Below are 12,466 nucleotides of genomic sequence, written 5' to 3' on the forward strand. Positions count from 1 at the left end.
ATAATAATCTAAGGAACTGTCCAATGGGTTTAACATTGCATATTTGCGTTTACAATGTATTAAACAGAGACCTGTTCCTTTATCAAAATGCCCAGTCATTATTCTCTACGTAACTGATCATACTGCATTCTCTTGCATAGCCCTACCATTATTAGTCTTTATTTAAATTAACGTGGTAATTCTTCCCATTGGAAGGCACTGGAAACATGAGAATAGTTTCATGTGACAGTTAAAAAAATGTACCTTTGTGTCTTTACAAGAACGTGTGTGGGGAGGTGTCATCCACACATCGTGTGGAATCCGTCAGTGTATTTGTTTTTCTAGTGATATTTCTGAGTCAAACTATTATTTTTATGTATCCCCTCATAACCATACGTGGAGACAGGGAGTGAAAGATGATGGACACTCTCTGTATTTTAGTTAACTCTTCTCCATAGATTATAAGAATGAAGATGCAAAATTTTTAAAATTTTCCAATTCATCTGTCTTTTAAGTATATCTAAGGAGTCAACAATGTCTCTTAATAAAATAAATGTTTTCATACTGAGGATCTGATCAAACACATTCAACCTTTCATCAAGTGTGTGTTTTTGAATGTTCTTTCCATGTGTGTCTTTTGGTAGCTTCATTTTTATAAAATGAGCATATTATTGTGTCATTTTATTCACCATTTGGTGGATCGACATCTTAGAAGGAGAGAACATTTTCACTATATCGTTTTCAGATTTTCCATACAGAAATTAAAAGTAGTCTCAACTATCACGGTCAATTAAGTAATAAGTTAGAATAAGTTTTCGGTAAAAACTAATTTAAATAACATGCTGATCAGTCTTCCTTTAGGTCAAGTTCTTAGAACATCACCTGAAATTGATATTAGTCAGTTAAAAAAAAAACTATAATTAACTTTTTTTTGGTATTTGATTAATATAGCTATAAAAGACATTATTATTTTGTGCAATACAGTGCCCCTAATAATATTATTTATGGGGTTATATCTCTATAGAATTTACTTCCTGGGGCTAATTTGTTTCTTTTGAACAACCAAGTTGTCTCTCTGATCATAACCGAGAGCTTGCACCCAAGGAGATTCCATTAACAATTTGTTTTCTGCTGTGATTTTCTGAACCACATTTAGTTCTGAAGTACATTCCATGATCAAAAGCAGAACGAAACAACCCTCCTTGTGTCCTTGGTCCTTTCCAGCTGCTCTCACATTTTCTTCTATTTCATTGCAAAACTTCACGTCTTTTTCCATGGTAGCTTTCTCTTTACGTCTTTCCTCACACCTTTGGTCTTTGTTCCTCACCAATCCACCAAAACCGCTCCTGCAGGGGCCACCAACACCCCAACCTTGTCAAAGCTAGAGAGCCAGTCTTCATTTCACTAAGACTCTGAGTAGCATTCAGATTCACCAGCTCCTCTTCTCATTCCTGAAAAACTCCCTGACGCTTATCTATATCCTACTGCACACATTGGATTTAATTGTAGTGTCACCAGGTGCTTCTGGTAGAGTATCCCTTTTCTTTTCTCCTCTTCAGGTCTTATTTTCAAATGTGAAGGTGCCCAGCTAGGTGCTCGCCCTGCCTATAGTTTACATTTAAACACTTTTTTTTTTTAATTAAGTGTTTTTTTCTTTTAACTCCAGCATAGATAACACACAGTCTGTGTTATATTAGTTTTGTAGTATTTAATATAGTATTTAAACTTTCTTTCCGGATTACTCTGGATACATTATTTTAGCCAATTAATCTCCATTCACATTTCCAATTCTGGTATATATCCAAATGATCACTTTACATCTCCTTAAAAGTGTTAAATGTCATCAAAAATATAATAAAATGAAACTAAGTTCTAGATTCTTCATAGACTCAGTTTCCTTCCTTCCTGCCTTCCTTCTTTCCTACCTTTCTTCCCTCCCTCCCTCCCTCCCTCCCTCCTTCCTTCTACATCTTAAAGCATACAAGACATAAATCACTTGGGGTTCCTCCCCCCCTGGTTTATTCTTTACTGCATTTCCACATTAAGGTTGCTAGATTATACATGACACCCAGTTAAATTTGAATTTCAAAATTTGAATTCAGAATATTGAATTTCCCAAATATTACATGGGATATGCTTATATATAGAAATTATTTATCTGAAAATCAAATTCTTATTTCCTATACCAAGTAACTGGAAGCTTAGAAACACAGCCTTTATGGGCTGCCCTGTTACAGCCTTGACTAGATCTATGAGCGTCTCTTGGAACACTCTTTCTCTCTTTATAATACACAGAAATCAGTAGTCCTTTTGTTCTTCAGATGTACCAAACCTGTTTCCAAGTTAAAACTTCTGCTTGGGGGTTGCTGATCCCTTGAAAGTAATAGCAAAAATAGCAAAGACCTTTTCTTCCTTTCCCCTGACCATCTAGTCTGAAGTAATCTCTCACTAGTGCTCTTTTAAAATTTACCTTACCTTGCCTTGATTTGTAATGTAAATAGATTTATCCCTATCAGAAATGATCTCCTTCGCTTGTCATTTGCTTTCAAATATCTGCCTGCATTTCCTGCCCTTACTCAACCTAGAACTTAAACTCCATAAAATATGAATCTTGTCTGTCCTGTTCACTCCTCCATTTCCAATGCTCATAGTAGTGCCTGACAGATAATTGATTCTTAAAAGTTTGATGCATGAAAAGGTTAATAAATGACCAAATCAATGCAATCAAGTATAATTTTAATATTCTTTTATTTTGAAATAATTTGTTACCAAAAGTTGCAAAAATATATAGAATTTTCTCATTTACTCTTTACCCAGTTACACAACTATGTTAATACCTTTCATAATCAAGTACAATTATCAAAACTAAGAAATTAACCTTGCACCGTATTCTTAACGAACTTAAACATTTTATTTGGGTTTTACCACTTTTTTTTCTCTAGTGTCCCTTTTTCTGGTCCAGGACCCAATTCAAGGTCCTACATGGCATTTGATTGTCTTATGTCTTCAGTCTCCCCCAAACTGGTGACAGTTTCTGTATTTTTTTAACTTTTATGGCATTAACAATTTAAAAAGTCAAATGTCCTATAGTATGTTGCAAAATTTGAGTTTGTTTTCTTATCACAAAGTTGAGGTTATACGTTTTGGGCAAGAATATCAAAGGAGGTATACCTATCTCATGTGTCATAGCAGGAAGTACATGTTGTCAGTAAATCTTTAAAATTTTCTGGAGTAGATTTTTAAGCTCAAATGACTAATACAGTAAATCCTTCCATTTCTATATAGCCATGGTCCATGGATTGATTGGTTGATTGATTGATTGATTGGTTTAAAGATTTTATTTTTTCATTTGAGAGAGATAGAGAGAGCACAAGCAATGCAGGGGCAGAGGGAGAGGGAGAAACAGACTCCCCACTGAGCAGGGAGCCCTATGTGAAGCTGGCTTGATGCCAGGACTCTGAGACCGTAACCTGAGCCAAAGGCAGACGCTTAACTGACAGAGCCACCCAGGCGCCCCTGGTCCATGGATTTAAACTTCAGGGATTCTACTGTGGTTTTTGATCATATACAAAATGATAGATGCATATACATGTGAAGTATAAACCGAAGTGGAAAATACTGCTTCACGCACATACAAAAACCACCAAAAACACAATAAAACACATTAATCATTCAGATATTTACAACTGAACCTTGCCATGTTTTCTCTATGTAGTCTACGTGACTTCTGCCTTATCTTCTCCCCAAATTTTCCCACCTTTCCTACATCTTTGAAACCACACTTTTACTCCCAAGGGTGCATATATGCAGCTAGGAAGGAGGATGTTATTAAAGGAAAAAAGGATTTTGAGGAAGTGGAACACTTATGGCTTATGTGATCTCTTGGTAGCCAGTAGTAGAGTTTAGATCTCACATCTGGAATAAACAAGTCACCAAAGTAGGAGAAAACCCTTTCATTAAAGGCACATGATTTCATTACAGGCATCCTGACACACAGCAAAATTGTCTTGGATATTTGGGTTATGAGGAATTCTTGAGATGGTTATAATGCCAATTAGTTTGAAGCACGAATCCAATAGTGCTTGTGGTTTGCCCTACATACCACTCAGTTGGTATAGAAGGTCTTGTGTTGATTATAAACTTAAAACCCTAGAATCCTGCTTTTTGACTGAGTCTTCTTCTTACACTATGAGCTTCTACAACTACTATGGTGGCCTGGGATGTGGCTATGGATGTGGCTATGGTGGCTCAGATATTCTTCTTACCGTCCATACTGCTATGGAAGATTTTGGTCTTCTGGCTTCTTCTGAGAAATTCTAAAATACTGATTTGTTTAGGAAAATTTCCTATGAGATCCTATATGTATTCCCTATATTATTTATAATAAAACACGTTATTGCCTGTTCAAATAATGACTGTCAAATCTTAGACTACCATGTAACATCAGAAAGTTTTTGATTGACATCACCTGAGTTTTCAGCAATTGAGAAAAATATTCATTTGATCTTTACTGTTACATGATTGAACACAAACAATATCCACCATTTCCATTTGGGAAAAATGTCTGAATTCATTTTTCATTAAAAGTAGTGCTTGTGGGGCACCTGGGTGGCTCAGTCAGTTACGTATCTGCCTTTGGCTTAGGTCGTGATCCCAGAATCCTGGGATGGAGTCCCACATTGGGGCCCTGCTCAGTGGGGAGTTTGCTTCTCTCTCTCCCTCTGTCTGCCCCCACTCTGCTCATTTTCTCTCTCATGCACACACTTTCTCTATCAAACAAATAAATATATTTTAATTAAAAAAAGTAGTGTTTGCATATATTTGGTGTATATTTATTTATCCAGGTTTTGTGTGTGTGTGTGTGTGCATGTGTGTGTGTGTGTGTGTGTGTGTGTGTGTGTGTGTGTGGTTTTGACCCTTTTGGTTATCTATAGTTCATAAGTTAGATGAATGGTTGAATGTAGTCATTCATACAGTGCCTTATTTTTTAATTTTATTTTAATTCCAGTATAGTTAACATACTGTGTTATATTAGTTTTAGGTGAACAACACAGTGAATTAACAATTTCATACCACCCAGTGCTCATCACAAGTGCACTCCTTAATCCCCTACATGTATTTCATCCATCCCTCTACCCCCCTCCACTGTGGTAACCATCAGTTTGTTCTCAACAATTAAGAGTCTGTTTCCTGGTTTATGTCTCTCTTTCTTTTCTTTGTTTATTTGTTTCTTAAATTCTATGTATGAGTGAAATCATATGGTATTTGTCTTTGACTGACTTATTTCACTTATCATTATACTCTCTAGCTTCATCCATGTCTTTGCAAATGGAAAGATTCCATTCTTTTTTAATGACTGAATAATATCCCATTGTATATTTGTACCACATCTCTTTTATTCATTCATCTGTCCATGAACACTTGGGGTGCTTCCATGATTTGGCTATTGTAAGTAATGAGGCAATAAACACATGGGTGCTTTATCTTTTTGAATTAGTGTTTTTGTATTCTTTGGATGAATGTTCAGTAAAATTACTGGATCATATGGTAGTTCAATTGTTAACTTTTTCAGGAAACTCAATACTATTTTCCAGAGTGGCTGCACCAGTTTGTATTCCCACCAACAGTGCATGGGTGTTCCTTTTTCTCCACATTTTTGTGGTTTCTTCTGTTTTGGATTTTAGCCATTCTGATAGGTATAAGGTGATATCTCATTGTGGTTTGGATTTTCATTTTTCTGATGATGGGTGATGAACATATCTTCATGTGTCTGTTGGTCATTTCTATGTCTTCTTTGGAGAAATGTCTGTTCATGTCTTCTGCCCATTTTTAAACTGAATTATTTGTTCCTTTGGTTGATTTGTATAAATTTTTGACATATTTTTGTTCACTAGCCCTTTATTGGATATATCATTTGCAAATATCTTCTCCCATTCAGTAGGTTGTCTTTTAACTTTTTTGATTGTTTCCCTTGCTGTGCAAAAAAGATTTTTTTTTTTTGATGTAGTTCCAATTTTGCTTCTATTTCCTTTGCTTCAGGAGACATATCTAGAAAAATGTTTGTATGACTAATGTCAAAGGCATTACTGCCTGTGCTCCCTTCTAGGATTTTTATCATTTCAGGTCTCATATTTAGGCCCTTAATCCATTTTAAGTTTATTTTTGTGTATGATGTAAGAAAGTGGCCAAGTTTTGTTCTTTGGAATGTCGCTAATCAGTTTTCCTAAGACCATTTGTTAAAGAGACTTTTTCTCATTGCATATTCTTTCCTCCTTTGTCAAATATTTATTGACCATATAACTATGGGTTTATTTCTGGGCTTTTCATTCTGTTCCATTGATTTAGGTGTCTACTTTTTTGCCAGTACCATACTCTTTTGATTATTATAGCTTTGTATATAACTTGGAGTCAGGAATTGTGATACCCCCAGTTTTGTTTTTCTTTTTCAAGTTTGCTTTGGTTATTCAGGGTCTTTCATGGTTCATACAGATTTTAGGATTATTTGTTCAGTCTTGTGAAAAATACTGAGGAAGATAAAGAATTTGAAGTATATTTCAGTGAAATTTTCAAAGGGTCCATTTCTGCTTGCATCTTGGAAAGATACCTGTTTTATAATAAGGCAGTGGCTTATACAGACAAAAATTATGTGAATTTTAGTCTGATCCAAAATAGAAGGAGCGAATGTATCCTTGATCTTGGTAGTCTCTTCATTAAAGCTGTTTATAATAACCTCTCTTAATTCATTTGAGTTATTTCTACTAAATAACAATAATGTCAGCAATTATAAAATACAAATCAATTGTATCTATTAGTATTTTAGAAAGTAATATTGGAATTTGGCAAAATTAAGGCTGACAATGGATCCATCAAAATTACTTTCTGAATAGAGAACAAATTATGAGGCTGGCCAAAATCAGCCAAAATTTGAACAGAGATCAAATTATGAGGCTGCCCCCAAATGCATGTTCTAAAACCATCTAGAGGAGAGAATTAGGTAGATGAGTTTTCTTCTATAAGCTGAAGATAGCACATAGGACTATATACAATTTCAATTATTGTAAATTCACTGGCTCTTGTTTTAGGCCCAATATATGATCTATCTTGGAGCACATTCTATATGTGTACTTGAAAGAAATTTGTGTTTTCTTGCAGTTGGACAAAATGCTGTCTAGAAGAGTGTTAGTTCTAGTTGGCTTATAGTGTTTTTTTTTTCAAATTTATGTATATTATAATCTTTTATGTAGTTGCTATGTCCATTAATCAAGGTGAGATTTTTGACATCTTCAGTCATTATTATTCCAGTCCTTTTTTTCTTTCAATTGTGTCAATTTTTTTTTATTTGTTTACTTTGGTGGTCTGTTGTTTGCACCAAGTGGATTTAACACCAGTACATAACTTATATCTTCCTGAAAGAGTACCCAACTTATCATCACAAAATGTCCACCTTTGTTTCTATTAAATGTTTTTGTTTTTAAAGTATATTTATTCTGATACTGTTTTAGCTACTCCAGCTTTCTTAATAGTTGCTATTTGCATAATATGTATATGTATTTCCATTCTTTTACTTCCAAGTCATTTGTTTCAAGAGCATTTGATTGTTGAAACATTTTTTAAAATTTTTAATTTTTTATTAACATATAATGTATTACGAGCCCCAGGGGTACAGATCTGTGAATTGCCAGGTTTACACACTTGATTGTTGAAACATTTTTATGACAGTTACTTTAAAATTTGTATCATGTGAATGGAAAACCTGATTAGTGTTAGGGTCAGCTAATTATCTTTTCTCATTCAAGTTGTAATTTTCTTGTTTTTTGGTATGATGGCTATGATAGTAATTTTGTGTATTTGAAGCATCTTGATCTCATTAAAATTTTTTTTTCAAAAGCATGTAGTCACCCTGCTTGGCCTTAGCACATGGGTCTTGTGGATTATGATTCATAATTTTCAGAGTTATTGTGTTATTTTGGTCTGTTTGGTTTAACGTGCACCACTCGCTGTCCCACTGGTCCCTGCCATTGTTACCTGAATTGTGGAAGGAGTTTGGCCAGCCCATCTGCTGTGTATCTTTTGGTGTAGTAGTGCATGGTGGGATTCCCCATCTACCTCCTTCACTGCCAAGAGGTCTCTTATAGGAGACGGAAGAGTCTCAGATATGAGGACACAGTCTTGCTGGATCAGGAAACAACTCCAATTAAAAAAAACATATAGATGAAAAAAGAAACCACATGGGAAGTTAGAAGATATTTTGAATTAATAAAGAAATAAAACATTCCAAATGTATGACTTACCACTGAAGAAGTGATTAGAAGGAAATTTATAACTTTAACTATTTATGTTAGAAAAAAGAACATGTTAAAGATCAGTGCTCTAAACTACCTTAAAAAGCTAGAAATGAAGGAAAGATCAAATATAAAGTAAGAAGAATGATAGAAAAATAAAGACAGGAATATAATCAATTCAATGGAAAATTAACAAACTATAATGAAAATTAATAATATGGTATTTTTCCTTCTCTGACTTACTTTGCTAAGCATAATCAATCCTCTCTAGCTCCATCCATGTCACTGCAAAAGGCAAGATTTCATTTTATTTTATGGTTGAGTAACATTTCATTATATAAATACACACACACACACACACACACACACATACCACATCTTCTTTATCCATTCATCAGTCAATAGATACTTGGGCTCTTTCCATAATTTGGTTATTATAAGTAATGTTGCTGTAAACATAAAGGTGCATGTATCCCTCTGAATTAATATTTTTGTATTCTTTGGGTAAATGCCTAATAACACAATTGCTGAAAGTGGGTGAGGAGATGGGTGAAATAAGTGGTGGAGATTAGGGAGTATACTTGTTGTGATGAACCCTGGGCATTGTATGGAAGAGTTGAATCACTATATTGTACACCTGAAACTAATGATACACTGTATATTAACTAACTGGAATTTAAATAAAAACTTAAAAAGAAAGGAATATGGATAATACCCAAAGTTGGTACTTTGAACAAATCAACCAAATAGATAAATTCCAGAGAGATTGGTCAAGAATGTAAGAAAGGGAATACAAATTACCAATAAGAAGAATAAAAGAATTAATGTCTTTTAAGACTTGACAGGCATCAAAAATGATGCCATTATTATGAAGGTTGTTATGCCAATAAATTCCACAATACAGATGAAATGGAAAATTTCCTTTAAATATACAAATTACTAAAATTGACTTCCATCTGAGTAGCACTATATCTAACAAAGAAAAGGTATTAATTAAACATACATTTCCAAAAAGAAAATTCTAAGGCCAAGTGTCTTCACTGGAAAATTCTATTAAATACTTTTATCACATTCTTTTATTTTTAATTTTTTAATTTTTTTAAAGATTTTGCTTATTTATTTGACAGAGAGAGATACAGCGAGAGAGGGAACACAAGCAGGGGGAGTGGAGAGGGAGAAGCAGGCTTCCCACTGAGCTGGGAACCCGATGTGGGGCTCGATGTGGGGCTCAATCCCAGGACCCTGGGATCATGACCTGAGCTGAAGGCAGACACTTGACCATCTGAGCCACCCAGTCCTCCTTATATCACATTCTTATGTGTAACTTAAGAAAATGGCAGAAGCCTTGGTACTTGAACCCCAATCTTTTTTCTGCCAAGAGTGATAATGAGCAGAGATATATTACACTTGTATTTTCTTTTCTTTTCTTTCTTTTTTTTAGTATTTTATATTCATGCCCAGACCACAAAAACTGTTTTTATGAAGAATACATATGTCCATCTCTAACTTTATCTATATCACCTACCTATCAAGAAGATGTAGATAGAAACACACTAAAAATGGAAGACTTTAAGATACCACTCTCATAAAACAAAATCGAGTGGAAAAAAATAAGTAAGCAGAGAAAACACTGAAGAAATATAATTAATAAAAGGTAGCTATTATGGATATATATCCACCTCTACACTGATAATAGAGGATAAACCTTTTCAATCTTCTACTGAAAATACACAAAAATTAATCATATACTAAATCATAAAGAAAAAAATTAGCAAGCTCCTGAAGTAAAAATACTGCACAAACACTCTCTGATTTCTATCCAATAAAGTTAAAAATTGTTAATGAAAACAAAGAACAGAAAATTCCCTTCACCTGGAAAGTAAATCTTTGGTTAAACAACTCTCAAGTGAAAAAGAAAATATAATATGAAGTTATACTATTTCATTTTTTAAAAAGATTTATTTATTTGAGACAGAGAGAGAGAGTGTGTGCACAGGGGGAGGGACAGAGGTAAAGGAAGAGAGAGAATCTCAAGCAGACTCCCCACTGAGCACGGAGCCTGACACAGGCTTGATCTCATGATGCTGAGATCATGACCTGAGGTGAAACCAAGAGTTGGATGCTCAACTGACTGAGCTACCTAGGAGCCCCAGGTTATAACATTTAAAAATAAATAACAGTAACAAAAATAGTAGTTAAGAGAATGAAAAAGTTTTAAGCAGTAATTAGAGAAAAAATCATAGTACTGAGCACTTTTGTCAGTGAAAATGAAAGAAATAGCATAAATAACTTAACATCCCAGTTAAGATAAATTTCATAAAGAATAAGTAAACCAAAGAAAGTACAAGAAAAACTTTAAATAAGTAAGAGTAAACAGATTAGCAGAAATTAATGAAGTAGAGAAAAGACAAAAAAAAATTTTTAAATAGCTCAAAATGCTACTATTTGAAAAGATTAACATTTCTAAATCACTTGCTAATTTCATCAAGGATAAAAGGGAGAAGGCATATACAAAATAAATAGCAATAAAGAAATAAACATGGAAACAAGAAGTTTTAAAATTGGGAAACTATACTTTGCTGATTTTTATGGACATAGATTTGAAAACTTACATTCTTAGGGAAATACAGATTACCAAAACCAATACCATTGCATTTAGAAATTATGAAGAGATTAGGTTTTGTAGAACAAACAAAAAATTAAGGAAATGACCCACAAAAAAATTCCAGGTCCAGATATTTTTCTCCATGAAATTCTACCAAATCTTTAGAGACAAAATATTATGGGTGTGCTATAAATGGTTCCAGAGCATCACAGGTGAAGGCAAACTTCCTACATCCTATTAGGAAGGATGTATAGAATTGATATTGGTGGTGGACAGACAATTATGATTTCTGCCTCTCGATGTCAATGCCTTGTATGATCTCCTTCTCTTGAGTGTGAGCAAAACTTGTAATTCACCTCTAATAAATAAAATATAACAAAGATAGTAAAATATATATCATCACATCTATGTGATTATATTGCATAAAATCGTATGGAATTGTAGCACCTTTCTTTTTGGAGTACCTTTCACCTTCTTGCCTGGCTTTGACAAAGCTAGCAACTGCATATGGGAATCCACATGGCAAGGGGCTATGAGCAGCTTTTGGAGCTGAGGGTAGTCTCCAGCAGATACCTCTATGTGACAGGCCTCTATGCAAAGGCCTCTATGTGACAGTCAATGTTGAGCTTCTCAGTTAAATATAAGGAACTGAATTCTGCTAAGTATGTGAGCTTGAAGGCATCCCTTTCTCAGTTGAGTCCAAGATGAGACCAAACACCAGGCAAACATCTTGGTCACTGCATTGTGAGACCTGAATTTTTTTGTGAAATGCTATTTTTATCTAGTTATTATGGCCCACCATACATATCAAATGGTTTTACAGTCTACTACTACCTTAGGAAGTAATAGACTATAAAAATATTCCTTTGGTTGTTTCTTTTATTAAAATTTTTTTTCAAGATTTGAAGTAGAGAATATTACAACATCCATTTGTTTTAAGAGATACATGAATATAAAATTGGGGAATTTAATATTTTTCTTAATTATTTACCATAGACCTCACAAAGCTTAATTTCTAATTCATAAAATAATATTACATTTGGTTTTAAGAATTACCCAACATATCAAATATTATTCCCTCAGCACCAGAGTAGGAAACTGAAGTTTACCAAAAATAAATTCCCTTCCTAAGACAACTGACAAAGGAATCGGTCAAGAAGCTGACCTAGAAATATTAAGGAACTAGCTCCCTAAGGAGATCATTGTTAACTTTCTTATAAACTGAAACCTAAAAATTTCAGTAAGACACTTGGGACATCAAACGACTGACATAAAACCAGCGTTGCTGTTTGGATTGAACAAGTTTATTAGGTCAACACAGAAACAAGCTCCAGCATGAATATCATCGAGGCAGTTGCTCTGACACCATCATCCTGATGAAAGCAGAACTGTGGGGGTCACAGGTGAATTTCACCATCTCCCACTTCCTGCATAAATTCAGGGTATCTGTAGATTGGATTGTAGGCAACAACAGACCATGCTAGACTTTCATCATGCAGGATATCATCACCCAAGGGAAAAGGCTCAGAAGCTTGGGGCTCAGAACTGGTGAATCCCATGTCCAGGTGTGGAGGCTGAGAGTCTCCCATGGTGACCTCAA

Source organism: Martes martes (assembly GCF_963455335.1).
Source record: "Martes martes genome assembly, chromosome: 1".
Taxonomy (NCBI): domain Eukaryota; kingdom Metazoa; phylum Chordata; class Mammalia; order Carnivora; family Mustelidae; genus Martes; species Martes martes.